The 17490-nt window shown below is 36.2% G+C and overlaps 1 long non-coding RNA gene across 2 annotated transcripts; it reads left to right on the top strand.

The window, feature by feature from the left end:
• The first annotated feature begins 1627 nt into the window (after positions 1–1627).
• On the top strand, positions 1628–6757 carry LOC129444959 (uncharacterized). 2 transcript variants are annotated; one of them, XR_012358285.1, is made up of 6 exons: positions 1628–1905; positions 2337–2495; positions 3511–3557; positions 3647–3769; positions 3982–4107; positions 5515–6757. It is a non-coding gene; the product is annotated as an uncharacterized lncRNA (long non-coding RNA). The 2 variants fall into 2 exon arrangements; XR_012358284.1 differs by having other exon boundaries at positions 1633–2495.
• Positions 6758–17490: the final 10733 nt, after the last annotated feature.

The following is a 17490-nucleotide window of genomic DNA, read 5'->3' as shown; positions in this document are numbered from 1 at the left end:
CTGACACCCCTCTATCTATATCTGATTGTATCTGACATTCCTCTATCTATACCTGATTTTATCTGACATTCCTCTATCTATACCTGACGACTGGATCTGACATTCCTCTATCTATATCTGATTTGATCTGACATCCCTCTATCTATATCTGATTGTATCTGACATTCCTCTATCTATACCTGATTTTATCTGACATTCCTCTATCTATACCTGACGACTGTATCTGACATTCCTCTATCTATATCTGATTTTATCTGACATCCCTCTATCTACATCTGATTGTATCTGACACCTCTCTATCTATATCTGATTGTATCTGAGACCCCTCTATCTATATCTGATTGTATCTGACATCCCTCTATCTATACCTGACTGTATCTGACATCCCTCTATCTATATCTGATTTGATCTGACATCCCTCTATCTATATCTGACTGTATCTGACATTCCTCTATCTATATCTGATTTGATCTGACATCCCTCTAACTATATCTGAATGTATCTGACATTCCTCGATTTATATCTGATTGTATCTGACACCCCTCTATCTATACCTGACTGTATCTGACATCCCTCTATCTATATCTGATTTGATCTGACATCCCTCTAACTATATCTGAATGTATCTGACATTCCTCTATCTATATCTGATTGTATCTGACATTCCGCTATCTATACCTGATTTTATCTGACATTCCTCTATCTTTACCTGACGACTGTATCTGACATCCCTCTATCTATACCTGACTGTATCTGAGATCCCTCTATCTATATCTGATTTGATCTGACATCCCTCTAACTATATCTGAATGTATCTGACATCCCTCTATCTATATCTGATTTGATCTGACATCCCTCTAACTATATCTGAATGTATCTGACATTCCTCTATCTATATCTGATTGTATCTGACATTCCTCTATCTGTACCTGATTTTATCTGACATTCCTCTATCTATACCTGATTTTATCTGACATTCCTCCATCTATACCTGACGACTGTATCTGACACCCCTCTATCTATATCTGATTGTATCTGACATTCCTCTATCTATACCTGATTTTATCTGACATTCCTCTATCTATACCTGACGACTGGATCTGACATTCCTCTATCTATATCTGATTTGATCTGACATCCCTCTATCTATATCTGATTGTATCTGACATTCCTCTATCTATACCTGATTTTATCTGACATTCCTCTATCTATACCTGACGACTGTATCTGACATTCCTCTATCTATATCTGATTTTATCTGACATCCCTCTATCTACATCTGATTGTATCTGACACCCCTCTATCTATATCTGGTTGTATATGACATTGCTCTATCTATATCTGACACCCCTCTATCTATATCTGATTTTATCTGACATCCCTCTATCTATATCTGATTGTATCTGACATTCCTCTATCTATACCTGATTTTATCTGACATTCCTCTATCTATACCTGACGACTGTATCTGACATTCCTCTATCTATATCTGATTTTATCTGACATTCCTCTATCTATACCTGACTGTATCTGACATCCCTCTATCTATATCTGATTGTATCTGACATCCCTCTATATCTGATTTGATCTGACATCCCTCTATCTACACTCTAAAAAATCCGGGGTTATTTTTTCTACCCAAATGTGGGGTTAAGCCATTTGGGTAAATTTTTTGGGTTATTTTCGCAGTCTTGGGTAGTTTTTTGGGTAGTTTTATGTAACCCCACCATTGGGTTATTTTCTGGGTAATTTTCACTGAGAGTGGAATCAATACACCCCCTCCCCCTGCCGGACTCAACAACCCAGCTCATTGGGTCAAATCAACTCGGCGCAGATTCAGGTGCAGCACACGGGCTGACTGAATTTGAGGTGGATGCAACGCAAACTGATATTTGGAGAAATAAGGTTCGTATCAACATATTTATTCATATAACATATATTTTTAAACCTATTTATACACGTATCATAATACTGAGGGCTATATAAAGACGTAAGTGCCATTACATTCAGTTTTACATGGCATTAAATACGCCGCCAGCTTCGTTCGTTTAGGTTGGCTTGTTTGATATGCCCGTTGGATAGTAAATACGTTTTCTACTGTTTTTATACGTCCCCATTGGACAAAGCCTTAAGTTTTTTTCTTAACTAACGTTATATGACGACATTTACATTACTTCAAAGCCCAGTTAACTGTTAACTTAAAACGAGATTAATATAAGTTAAAGTAAATGCATTCCTTGCTTTTTCAGATTATTAAAATGAGATTTTTGACAATTACAGCCCGTAACAAATCTCTGGTAATTAATTTCTGAAAACCATTTTTTGTACACGAACAGTTAAAGCAGCCCATCCCCCGCTGTACAGCAGTGCTGCTGGGTAAAAATAACCCAATTGCTGGATCATCTGTCGCGGGGATTTTGGATCGTCAGAAGGAGAAATACAGCAGGACTTTACAAGCAGACATTCTTCAGCGGTTCTTTTCTGGTGAAATAAAGGTCTGTATTTGTCTTTGTATCATTTAATCGATACCTAATGGCAAAAGTGTTCTACAACGAGGGCATTTCATTACGTTTAGTCAACAACATCAGTCGAGTGCTTGAAATAACTTTTTGTGAGCAGATGCGCGTTTTTTACCACAGAACGGGGTAACGTTGGACAATATATTTAATATGGTAATAATGGCGATTAACATTGGACTATAATTATACTTTATTATTATGAGTATAAATAATAATCATCGGACTCACGCGTGTCGCGTCTGGTCTTTACTTACGGTTTAATGGTCTGCCTCAAATGAATTCTGGAACAAATTACCTCGTCAAAAAATGTTTTGGTTTCCTAAAGGCAGGGGGAGACGGCGATAGCCGATTTGTAGTTAACATTGTATACATTATAATACACACTTTACTTAGCAACGTTAGCTCAGTGTAGTTTTTATACGCTTTAGCTATGAAATAAGAACTGAGGTAAGTTAATGTACTTGTTGTTTATTTTGCTTGGTATCAGAAATTAACTACTCTAAAAAGACTTTGTTGTTATTTATTCTTAGCCGATTTTACCGGAAGTTGTTTATAAATGACAAGATTCAACTAACTTTAATATGTCCATTAAAGCCTAAGTTAATCACACTCTGTGACATTCAAATCTGCATCCGTGCTTATCCAGCGAAAGCAGTTTACGTGTATGAAACAAAACAATCAGATATATGTTATTCCAGAAGTACTGGAAAAAATCTTTATAGTTCAGATATAAACACTGCTGTCTACGAAAACGATCAAAAGAGATTAAATCGTCTTTTCGACAGTGACAATGCTTCAAATATAGTTTCTCTTTAGTACAACATTAATGCCAGCAGGTGGTGACAAGTGAATTAAAGGCGGGGTGCATGATCTCTGAAAGCCAATGTTGAAATCACCTGAACAAATGAATGAGTATGAATGGTCTATTTATCTATATTGATAGAAAAAAATGCATCACTTACAGCTAAAAGTTTGTGTTTTTCTGTTTTAGGTGGTCTGAGTTTCCATGAGTTTCCTCGGCTAACTACCCCAGGCATGGTATGTTAAAATACTGTCTTTATCATATAGTAACAAGAGTTTTATTTAGTCTTTTTTTAGAAGTTGTTTTTTGTTATTTTTGCATTTAGATTGCACAAGACTTTTACACATTACACCAGGATGCAGCTCCAAAACTCTTCGAGAAATGTCTCCCTTGATATACCGATAGGATCTTGCAAAGCTTCCATGTTCAGTTGAGGAGATGACACAAGGTAAAGTTTCTCCACTATTTTGATATTAACAGCCAGATTTACTAATAGCAATTTAATAAAGACACCCACTGATAAATTAATGAAGAAAATTTTTGGCAATAATTGCTGTTGGGAGATTTAGCACTTTCTCCACTCATCTTCATTTATTTGAAATGCCAGACAGTTAACCGACATTATCTGAACATATTGCTTTTCAATTTCTGCTGCTACAGATGCAAACGGATATCTTGCATTAAAGCTGCTCCCTGTTTTGCTTCCACCTCCACCCTTCAAAACTGCCAGAAAAGGTCCGGCCCAGCATTGATGATGGCAAAAAAGCTTTCATCGACATTCAGCCTGTAAGTACAAATCAAGAAATTTACTTTAATACATTATTTACCAGGTATTTAAATAAACTACCATTCAAAAGTTTGGGACATTATGTTAGTGGCTGTCTTAAAGGTGCCCTTCCTCTGGCGTTTTTATTGTTTTAGACTGTTGTCTGAGGTCTACTCATGATGTTTGCATGATTTTTACATCCAAAAACATCAAAAGCAATAAGTAATAGGCTATTTTGTACCCTGGTTTTGAGGCTGGTTAGAGAAGTGATCCGTTTTAATGGGCGGGCTGCATTGACGACTTGGAAGTAAACACCCACTGCTATGATTGGATAACCGTTTTTCGTTCAAACTAACTTTCAATTTAATCTCATGTGTAATCAGTTTAATGTTAAGTGAGTGTCTTAAGACACAGTGTCTTTCTTACACACGCATATTTTATCATAAACCCTTTTGACACACACGCGCGTGTCTTTTATCGTAAACCCACGCACAAAAACACACACACACACTCTCACACGTGTCTTTTATCGTAAACCCTTTCGATGCGCGTGTAGCAACGCATGCACACACACACACACACCTCTTTTACACAAACCCTTTCGACACACGTGTAACGAACGCACAAACACACACATGTCTTTTATCACATTCGATGCGTGTGCATCATGAATTTGCGTGAATCGCGTCCCTCTAAAGAGAACTCATAGTGACACAAAGTACTAAAGTGTTTTACTCGCACACACGCGTGCGTGTCTTTTATCATAAACCCTTTCAACGTGTGTGCAGCATGAATTCGCGTCCCTCGGAAGAGAAAACACCGGCCACTACAGTGACACATAGTACTAAAGTGCTTTACTCACATAAGCTGTGCAATTCTGTCAGGATCCGCTTTTTAATCGCAGTCTCTCTTCAAATCCAGCGTTCTTCTGAACATCCAAATATGTAGCAACTGTTATGATTCCCTTGTTTAATAGGAATGATGTCTCTCGACGAAAAACAATGGCCCAAATACAGTACGGTTGACGTTTAGCCATCCTTGCTGTAACTTGTTATGAAAACTAACTCAACTACACGTAATATGTGGGCGCGGGCTCAAGTTGAAGAGCTCATGAATATTAATGACCTCAATCAGTTCCACGTCACACTGATAAGATTTTCAAACTGACCAGATTTCTCCGCTTATTTCTTTTCAGTGGCTAGAGCTGACAGAGGAGGTGGAAGTTAATTTTCACATTCACGACACAACACAAACACATATGGACCTAACACATATCAAAAAAATACAAGTAAAAACGGTTTTATGTGGAAGGGCCTCTTTAAAGTGGGCAAGATTAAGGTGTAATAACTCCCAAACCCATCACCCATACCCACACCCTGACACCCCCCAAGTTTCACCTTAACTCATTTGCATTGTGTGTCCTTTAGGTTGGAACATATGATGGAGTACCTCCAGAAGGCTGAAGCATCAGGACTTAACCCTTATTTCCTGTCACTTGAAAATGGACACATGAGTCCCAGGCATTCGTCATCCTTGGAGGAGAAACTTTGGACAAGGCACTTAGATTGGGGTAGTAGAAGCACTACATTCTTGCAAGTAAATGACAAGAGGTTTTTTAAATAGACTGGGTTTCAGGTACAAGAGTTATCATTTTAGTTTTTTTTTTTACAGACTTAAAGGTGCTCTAAGCGAATCTGTGTGATGTTACTTTTTGTTGATGTTTGAACTGTTTTCAAACAAACGGAGCGTAGCTAACTCCTCCCCTCCCTTCCGTGCTTTCATGAACGCGTCCAACCCTCAACCCCAAATCCTTCTTGTCATTAATTGGCTGGAACACTTTGTTATCCTTTCTGGTAGTAGGTTTGGCCACTTTGTTTTTATTGCAGTTTGTGGAGCCTAGGCTGTCTACAGAGATCGCGTTTTTTACAGTTTGATCAGCGGACAGGCAGCAAGCAGATAGTGAGGAGATGTTTGCTGTATGTAACAAAAAATGTTTTATGGTCTAAAATGCGTGAATTCGCTTAGAGCACCTTTAAGGAAGAGTATTACTTGATGAATATTAATGACATGTTTATGAAATGTTACACTGGCAAAATGCTGTATTTCATAGTTTTTTTTGTGTGTTCATAATGTAGACTAAAACAATACTGCTTTGTAACAAACAGTTGTTCTTAAAGGTATTTTATGAATTTCATGAATTTTTTTAAAATGTTAAAACATATAGGGGCGGTTTCACAGACAAGGATAAGACTAGTCCTAGAATAAAGTAAATGTAAGAGCTGTCCAAACTGAAAACTACTTGAACTGACATATCTTAAAATTCACCAGTGCTCTTTGTTTTCCCTCAAAATGCACACAAGTAATGTTTTTATTAAGACATGTTTGTTCAAACTTGTTATATTTCCTAATTAATAACTAAGGACTAGCCAATCCCTGTCCGGGAAACCACTCCTTACACTTTTGCAATTAGAGGCAAGTGAAGAAATTGTTTAAAATTGTTTAAAAATGGAATTTTATTATTTATTGTATTTATAGTTTTGTATGATCTCCTGAATTTTTTATTGAGCTATTGTGTAGAAAGTGTACGTCACACACATTGTATTTGTTACATTACACAAAGTGTAATATGCTAAAAAATATTAATGAAAAATAAAGATAATACAATGTTGACCTGTTTGTTTATCTTGTGGTTTTAAATTTTAAATGATAATCTTAAAAGGAATAAAAATAACCCTATATACATTTTTAACCCATTTATGAAGTCAAATTAACCCATCATTTTAGTAAAAAATAACCCAAGTTTTGGGTAGAAAAAACAACCCATTGGCTGGGTTAAAATTATTAACCCAACTTCTTGGGTTAATTTAACCCCATATGGGTTCTGTCCTATATTTACCCAGCAGTATGGTTAAAACAACCCAATTTGGGTTGTTTTTAACCCATTGTTTTTTAGAGTGTATATCTGATTGTATCTGACATTCCTCTATCTATACCTGATTTTATCTGACATTCCTCTATCTATACTTGACGACTGTATCTGACATTCCTCTATCTATATCTGATTTTATCTGACATCCCTCTATCTACATCTGATTGTATCTGACACCCCTCTATCTATATCTGGTTGTATATGACATTGCTCTATCTATATCTGACATCCCTCTATCTATATCTGACTGTATCTGACACCCCTCTATCTATATCTGATTTTATCTGACATTCCTCTATCTATATCTGATTGTATCTGACATCCCTCTATCTACATCTGATTGTATCTGACATTCCTCTATCTATACCTGATTTTATCTGACATTCCTCTATCTATACCTGATTTTATCTGACATTCCTCTATCTATATCTGATTGTATCTGACATCCCTCTATCTACATCTGATTGTATCTGACATTCCTCTATCTATACCTGATTGTATCTGACATTCCTCTATCTATACCTGATTTTATCTGACATTCCTCTATCTATACCTGACGACTGTATCTGACATTCCTCTATCTATATCTGATTTTATCTGACATTCCTCTATCTATACCTGACGACTGTATCTGACATCCCTCTATCTATATCTGATTGTATCTGACATTCCTCTATCTATACCTGATTTTATCTGACATTCCTCTATCTATACCTGACGACTGTATCTGACACCCCTCTATCTATATCTGATTTTATCTGACATTCCTCTATCTATACCTGACTGTATCTGACATCCCTCTATCTATATCTGATTGTATCTGACATCCCTCTATATCTGATTGTATCTGACATCCCTCTATCTATATCTGATTGTATCTGACAGCCCTCTATCTATATCTGACAGTATCTGACACCTCTCTATCTATATCTGATTGTATCTGACATTCCTCTATCTATACCTGATTTTATCTGACATTCCTCTATCTATATCTGACTGTATCTGACATCCCTCTATCTATATCTGATTTTATCTGACATTCCTCTATCTATACCTGACGACTGTATATGACATCCCTCTATTTATATCTGATTGTATCTGACATCCCTCTATCTATATCTGATTGTATCTGGCATTCCTCTTTCGATATTTGACTGTATCTGACATCCCTCTATTTATATCTGATTGTATCTGACATTCCTCTATCTATATCTGATTTTATCTGACATTCCTCTATCTATACCTGACGACTGTATATGACATCCCTCTATCTATACCTGACTGTATCTGACATCCCTCTATCTATATTTGATTGTATCTGACATTCCTCTATCTATATCTGATTTTATCTGACATTCCTCTATCTATATCTGATTGTATCTGACACCCCTCTATCTATATCTGATTGTATCTGACATTCCTCTATCTATACCTGATTTTATCTGACATTCCTCTATCTATACCTGACGACTGGATCTGACATTCCTCTATCTATATCTGATTGTATCTGACATCCCCCTATCTATACCTGATTTTATCTGACATCCCTCTATCTATATCTGATTTGATCTGACATCCCTCTATCTATATCTGATTGTATCTGACATCTCTCTATTTATATCTGATTGTATCTGACATCCCTCTATCTATATCTGACTGTATCTGACATCCCTCTATCTATATCTGATTGTATCTGACATCTCTCTATTTATATCTGATTGTATCTGACATCCCTCTATCTATATCTGATTGTATCTGGCATTCCTCTTTCGATATTTGACTGTATCTGACATCCCTCTATCTATATCTGATTGTATATGACATTCCGCTATCTATACCTGATTTTATCTGACATTCCTCTATCTATACCTGACGACTGTATCTGACATTCCTCTATCTATATCTGATTTTATCTGACATTCCTCTATCTATATCTGATTGTATCTGACACCCCTCTATCTATATCTGATTGTATCTGACACCCCTCTATCTATATCTGATTGTATCTGACATTCCTCTATCTATACCTGATTTTATCTGACATTCCTCTATCTATACATGACGACTGGATCTGACATTCCTCTATCTATATCTGATTTTATCTGACATCCCTCTATTTACATCTGATTGTACAGTATCTGACACCCCTCTATCTATATCTGGTTGTATATGACATTCCTCTATCTATATCTGACATCCCTCTATCTATATCTGACTGTATCTGACACCCCTCTATCTATATCTGATTTTATCTGACATTCCTCTATCTATACCTGACTGTATCTGACATCCCTCTATCTACATCTGATTGTGTCTGACAATTCTCTATCTATATCTGATTGTATCTGACACCTCTCTATCTATATCTGATTGTATCTGAGACCCCTCGATCTATTTCTGATTGTATCTGACATCCCTCTATCTATACCTGACTGTATCTGACATCCCTCTATCTATATCTGATTTGATCTGACATCCCTCTATCTATATCTGACTGTATCTGACATTCCTCTATCTATATCTGATTTGATCTGACATCCCTCTATCTATATCTGACTGTATCTGACATTCCTCTATTTATATCTGATTGTATCTGACACCCCTCTATCTATATCTGATTGTATCTGACATTCCGCTATCTATACCTGATTTTATCTGACATTCCTCTATCTATACCTGACGACTGTATCTGACATCCCTCTATCTATACCTGACTGTATCTGACATCCCTCTATCTATATCTGATTGTATCTGACATTCCTCTATCTATACCTGATTTTATCTGACATTCCTCTATCTATACCTGATTTTATCTGACATTCCTCCATCTATACCTGACGACTGTATCTGACATTCCTCTATCTATACCTGATTTTATCTGACATTCCTCTATCTATACCTGATTTTATCTGACATTCCTCCATCTATACCTGACGACTGTATCTGACATCCCTCTATCTATATCTGATTGTATCTGACATCCCTCTATCTATATCTGATTGTATCTGACATTCCTCTATCTATACCTAATTTTATCTGACATTCCTCCATCTATACCTGACGACTGTATCTGACATTCCTCTATCTATATCTGATTTTATCTGACATTCCTCTATCTATATCTGATTGTATCTGACATCCCTCTATCTACATCTGATTGTATCTGACACCCCTCTATCTATATCGGATTGTATCTGACATTCCTCTATCTATACCTGATTTGATCTGACATTCCTCTATCTATACCTGATTTTATCTGACATTCCTCTATCTATACCTGACGACTGTATCTGACATTCCTCTATCTATATCTGATTTTATCTGACATTCCTCTATCTATACCTGATTTTATCTGACATTCCTCTATCTATACTTGACGACTGTATCTGACATCCCTCTATCTATATCTGATTGTATCTGACATTCCTCTATCTATACCTGATTTTATCTGACATTCCTCTATCTATACCTGACGACTGTATCTGACACCCCTCTATCTATATCTGATTTTATCTGACATTCCTCTATCTATACCTGATTTTATCTGACATTCCTCTATCTATACTTGACGACTGTATCTGACATCCCTCTATCTATATCTGATTGTATCTGACATTCCTCTATCTATACCTGATTTTATCTGACATTCCTCTATCTATACCTGACGACTGTATCTGACACCCCTCTATCTATATCTGATTTTATCTGACATTCCTCTATCTATACCTGATTTTATCTGACATTCCTCTATCTATACCTGACGACTGTATCTGACATCCCTCTATCTATATCTGATTGTATCTGACATTCCTCTATCTATACCTGATTTTATCTGACATCCCTCTATCTATACCTGACGACTGTATCTGACACCCCTCTATCTATATCTGATTTTATCTGACATTCCTCTATCTATACCTGACTGTATCTGACATCCCTCTATCTACATCTGATTGTATCTGACATCCCTCTATCTATATCTGATTGTATCTGACATTCCTCTATCTATACCTGATTTTATCTGACATTCCTCTATCTATACCTGACAACTGTATCTGACATTCCTCTATCTATATCTGATTTTATCTGACATCCCTCTATCTATATCTGATTGTATCTGACAGCCCTCTATCTATATCTGACAGTATCTGACACCTCTCTATCTATATCTGATTGTATCTGACATTCCTCTATCTATACCTGATTTTATCTGACATTCCTCTATCTATACCTGACGACTGTATCTGACATTCCTCTATCTATATCTGATTTTATCTGACATTCCTCTATCTATATCTGACTGTATCTGACATCCCTCTATTTATATCTGATTGTATCTGACATCCCTCTATCTATATCTGATTGTATCTGGCATTCCTCTTTCGATATTTGACTGTATCTGACATCCCTCTATTTATATCTGATTGTATCTGACAACCCTCTATCTACATCTGATTGTATCTGACATCCCTCTATCTATATCTGATTGTATCTGACATTCCGCTATCTATACCTGATTTTATCTGACATTCCTCTATCTATACCTGACGACTGTATCTGACATTCCTCTATCTATATCTGATTTTATCTGACATCCCTCTATCTATATCTGATTGTATCTGACAGCCCTCTATCTATATCTGACAGTATCTGACACCTCTCTATCTATATCTGATTGTATCTGACAGCCCTCTATCTATATCTGACAGTATCTGACACCTCTCTATCTATATCTGATTGTATCTGACAGCCCTCTATCTATATCTGACAGTATCTGACACCTCTCTATCTATATCTGATTGTATCTGACATTCCTCTATCTATACCTGATTTTATCTGACATTCCTCTATCTATACCTGACGACTGTATCTGACATTCCTCTATCTATATCTGATTTTATCTGACATTCCTCTATCTATATCTGACTGTATCTGACATCCCTCTATTTATATCTGATTGTATCTGACATCCCTCTATCTATATCTGATTGTATCTGGCATTCCTCTTTCGATATTTGACTGTATCTGACATCCCTCTATTTATATCTGATTGTATCTGACAACCCTCTATCTACATCTGATTGTATCTGACATCCCTCTATCTATATCTGATTGTATCTGACATTCCGCTATCTATACCTGATTTTATCTGACATTCCTCTATCTATACCTGACGACTGTATCTGACATTCCTCTATCTATATCTGATTTTATCTGACATTCCTCTATCTATATCTGACTGTATCTGGCATTCCTCTTTCGATATTTGACTGTATCTGACATCCCTCTATTTATATCTGATTGTATCTGACAACCCTCTATCTACATCTGATTGTATCTGACATTCCTCTATCTATATCTGATTGTATCTGACATTCCTCTATCTATACCTGATTTTATCTGACATTCCTCTATCTATACCTGATTTTATCTGACATTCCTCCATCTATACCTGACGACTGTATCTGACATTCCTCTATCTATATCTGATTTTATCTGACATTCCTCTATCTATATCTGATTTTATCTGACATCCCTCTATCTACATCTGATTGTATCTGACACCCCTCTATCTATATCGGATTGTATCTGACATTCCTCTATCTATATCTGATTTTATCTGACATCCCTCTATCTATATCTGATTGTATCTGACAGCCCTCTATCTATATCTGACAGTATCTGACACCTCTCTATCTATATCTGATTGTATCTGACATTCCTCTATCTATACCTGATTTTATCTGACATTCCTCTATCTATACCTGACGACTGTATCTGACATTCCTCTATCTATATCTGATTTTATCTGACATTCCTCTATCTATATCTGACTGTATCTGACATCCCTCTATTTATATCCAGTGGCGGAGCCAGAGGGGTGTCCAGGGTGGCACTGGACACCCTTGACATGTCACTGGCCACCCCGTGTGCCACCTCAAATTTAATGCGCTACTTTCACCTAATTGCTATGTTTATTTTCGACGTGCGGCAGCGCAGCACATTGTTAAAAACAAACATTATGAATATTAACCCTCCCTGCAGTCGCAGCGCAAACTCTTTATTTTTCAATCACTGCACAAAGAGACTTGGATTACTCTGCTGATTTTGGACATACATATATGATTTATACATCATTTAAAACGTTAAAGTGTCATTTTTTGTGTGTCTATAAAAACTGAATGCTGTGCTTTTCACAAAATTAAGAAAATATACATAATGCGCGTTCTGTTATATCTCTCCAAGTGACGTCTTTTCAAAAACGCGTCAGAAAAATTACTGTAACTTAACGAATTTTCATACCATCAGAAGATAAATGTCATGTCTAATGCTTGGAATCTCTTTAAAATTATGTAAGTGAAGTGAAGTCGTACATTGCTAATACTACATGATTTCACCGTATATGCTGGGAGTGTGGTAATTTTCTTGTGGACTGAATAAAGTCTAAGATTGCCAATTCTTTTTACAACAAAACCCAGCACCGTGGTTTCATTCATGACGTGATCTTTATAGGCTACTGTATGATTGTTAATTCGACTGGATTGCCACATTGAACTTGAAAGCGCGACGCGCATATCCGTGCTCGTGCACAGCCAGAGCTTAAATGACTGTCCGCGTCTTTTTGGCTTAAACGGACAAATGCTCATATGTCAAAATAGCTGTCTTGGTGATTTTTATACTAAACATTTGGTTACTGTACGTCTTAAACAAATAAATATTTTATTGCATTCGGTCTTAGCAACCTGTTGAAGTCTCTCTGTCATTAAAGTTAAATAAATATCAAAACTTTTGCATCTTCTGTATCTTCGTAAATAAAGATTAATCCAAACATCCTTTGTGTTGAGCTCTGCTATTTGAAGTAAGTTTAAGGTTTATCATGGAGTTAAGATTTCCTGATCTTTTGCTTCATTGATAGTTCACAAAATGAAAATCCTGTCATTATTTTTACATCCTCATGTTTCTCTAAACCTGTACGTATTTCTTTTAAATGATAAATGATGGTATGCACACAGCTGTAACCATTGACTTCCATAGTAGGAATAAAAACAACATGATGGAATTCAATGGATATACCATTAATTGTGTGCTTACCATCATTTATCAAAACATCCTCCCCCGCGCTCATTAAAACAAAATACAGGTTTAGAACAACATGAGGGTGAGTAAATGATGACAGAATTTTCATTTTTGGGTGAATCCCTTTAACAGACAGTAAATCAGATGTAAGAAATACAGTAGAAAGATTTAAAATTCACCCTTATTATGTTTACATCTAATGCGATCAAAAGATGGAATTTATGCTTTCTTGACACATGGTTACACGTCATTTTCTTTTATGGACTATGGACCCCCTAAAGTAGCTTTGGCCACCCCCTGGCCACCCCATTAAAAAAATTCTAGTTCCGCCACTGTTTATATCTGATTGTATCTGACATCCCTCTATCTACATCTGATTGTATCTGACATCCCTCTATATATACCTGATTTTATCTGACATTCCTCTATCTACATCTGATTGTATCTGACATCCCTCTATATATACCTGATTTTATCTGACATTCCTCTATCTATACCTGACGACTGTATCTGACATTCCTCTATCTATATCTGACTGTATCTGACATTCCTCTATCTATACCTGATTTTATCTGACATTCCTCCATCTATACCTGACAACTGTATCTGACATTCCTCTATCTATATCTGATTTTATCTGACATTCCTCTATCTATATCTGATTTTATCTGACATCCCTCTATCTACATCTGATTGTATCTGACACCCCTCTATCTATATCGGATTGTATCTGACATTCCTCTATCTATACCTGATTTTATCTGACATTCCTCTATCTATACCTGACGACTGGATCTGACATTCCTCTATCTATATCTGATTTAATCTGACATCCCTCTATCTATATCTGATTGTATCTGACATTCCTCTATCTATACCTGATTTTATCTGACATTCCTCTATCTATACCTGACGACTGTATCTGACATTCCTCTATCTATATCTGATTTTATCTGACATCCCTCTATCTACATCTGATTATATCTGACACCCCTCTATCTATATCTGATTGTATCTGACATCCCTTTATCTATACCTGACGACTGTATCTGACATTCCTCTATCTATATCTGATTTTATCTGACATTCCTCTATCTATACCTGATTTTATCTGACATTCCTCTATCTATACCTGACGACTGTATCTGACATTCCTCCATCTACATCTGATTGTATCTGACATTTCTCTATCTATACCTGATTTTATCTGACATTCCTCTATCTATACCTGACGACTGTATCTGACCTTCCTCTATCTACATCTGATTGTATCTGACATCCCTCTATATATACCTGATTTTATCTGACATTCCTCTATCTATACCTGACGACTGTATCTGACATCCCTCTATCTATACCTGACTGTATCTGACATCCCTCTATCTATATCTGATTGTATCTGACATCCCTTTATCTATATCTGATTGTATCTGACATTCCGCTATCTATACCTGATTTTATCTGACATTCCTCTATCTATACCTGACGACTGTATCTGACATCCCTCTATCTATATCTGATTGTATCTGACATTCCTCTATCTATACCTGATTTTATCTGACATTCCTCTATCTATACCTGATTTTATCTGACATTCCTCCATCTATACCTGACGACTGTATCTGACATTCCTCTATCTATATCTGACTGTATCTGACATTCCTCTATCTATACCTGATTTTATCTGACATTCCTCCATCTATACCTGACGACTGTATCTGACATTCCTCTATCTATATCTGATTTTATCTGACATTCCTCTATCTATATCTGATTTTATCTGACATCCCTCTATCTACATCTGATTGTATCTGACACCCCTCTATCTATATCGGATTGTATCTGACATTCCTCTATCTATACCTGATTTTATCTGACATTCCTCTATCTATACCTGACGACTGTATCTGACATTCCTCTATCTATATCTGATTTTATCTGACATCCCTCTATCTACATCTGATTATATCTGACACCCCTCTATCTATATCTGATTGTATCTGACATTCCTCTATCTATACCTGATTTTATCTGACATTCCTCTATCTATACCTGGCGACTGTTTCTGACATTCCTCTATCTATATCTGATTTTATCTGACATTCCTCTATCTATACCTGATTTTATCTGACATTCCTCTATCTATACCTGACGACTGTATCTGACATTCCTCTATCTACATCTGATTGTATCTGACATTTCTCTATCTATACCTGATTTTATCTGACATTCCTCTATCTATACCTGACGACTGTATCTGACATTCCTCTATCTATATCTGATTTTATCTGACATTCCTCTATCTATATCTGACTGTATCTGACATCCCTCTATTTATATCTGATTGTATCTGGCATTCCTCTTTCGATATTTGACTGTATCTGACATCCCTCTATTTATATCTGATTGTATCTGACATCCCTCTATCTATATCTGATTGTATCTGGCATTCCTCTTTCGATATTTGACTGTATCTGACATCCCTCTATTTATATCTGATTGTATCTGACATTCCTCTATCTATATCTGATTTTATCTGACATTCCTCTATCTATACCTGACGACTGTATATGACATCCCTCTATCTATACCTGACTGTATCTGACATCCCTCTATCTATATCTGATTTTATCTGACATCCCTCTATCTACATCTGATTGTATCTGACACCCCTCTATCTATATCGGATTGTATCTGACATTCCTCTATCTATACCTGATTTTATCTGACATTCCTCTATCTATATCTGACGACTGGATCTGACATTCCTCTATCTATATCTGATTTAATCTGACATCCCTCTATCTATATCTGATTGTATCTAAAATTCCTCTATCTATACCTGATTTTATCTGACATTCCTCTATCTATACCTGACGACTGTATCTGACATTCCTCTATCTATATCTGATTTTATCTGACATCCCTCTATCTACATCTGATTATATCTGACACCCCTCTATCTATATCTAATTGTATCTGACATTCCTCTATCTATACCTGATTTTATCTGACATTCCTCTATCTATACCTGACGACTGGACCTGACATTCCTCTATCTATATCTGATTTGATCTGACATCCCTCTATCTATATCTGATTGTATCTGACATTCCTCTATCTATACCTGATTTTATCTGACATTCCTCTATCTATACCTGACGACTGTATCTGACATTCCTCTATCCTATCTGATTGTATCTGACATCCCTCTATCTACATCTGATTGTATCTGACATTTCTCTATCTATATCTGATTGTATCTGACATCCCTCTATCTATATCTGATTGTATCTGACATTCCTCTATCTATACCTGACTGTATCTGACATCCCTCTATCTATACCTGACTGTATCTGACATCCCTCTATCTATATCTGATTGTATCTGACATCTC

Source organism: Misgurnus anguillicaudatus, chromosome 17 (genome assembly GCF_027580225.2).
Source record: "Misgurnus anguillicaudatus chromosome 17, ASM2758022v2, whole genome shotgun sequence".
NCBI classification, from domain to species: Eukaryota; Metazoa; Chordata; class Actinopteri; order Cypriniformes; family Cobitidae; genus Misgurnus; species Misgurnus anguillicaudatus.
The sequence above is the reverse complement of the archived record's forward strand: the minus strand, read 5'-3'. Positions and strand labels throughout refer to the sequence as shown.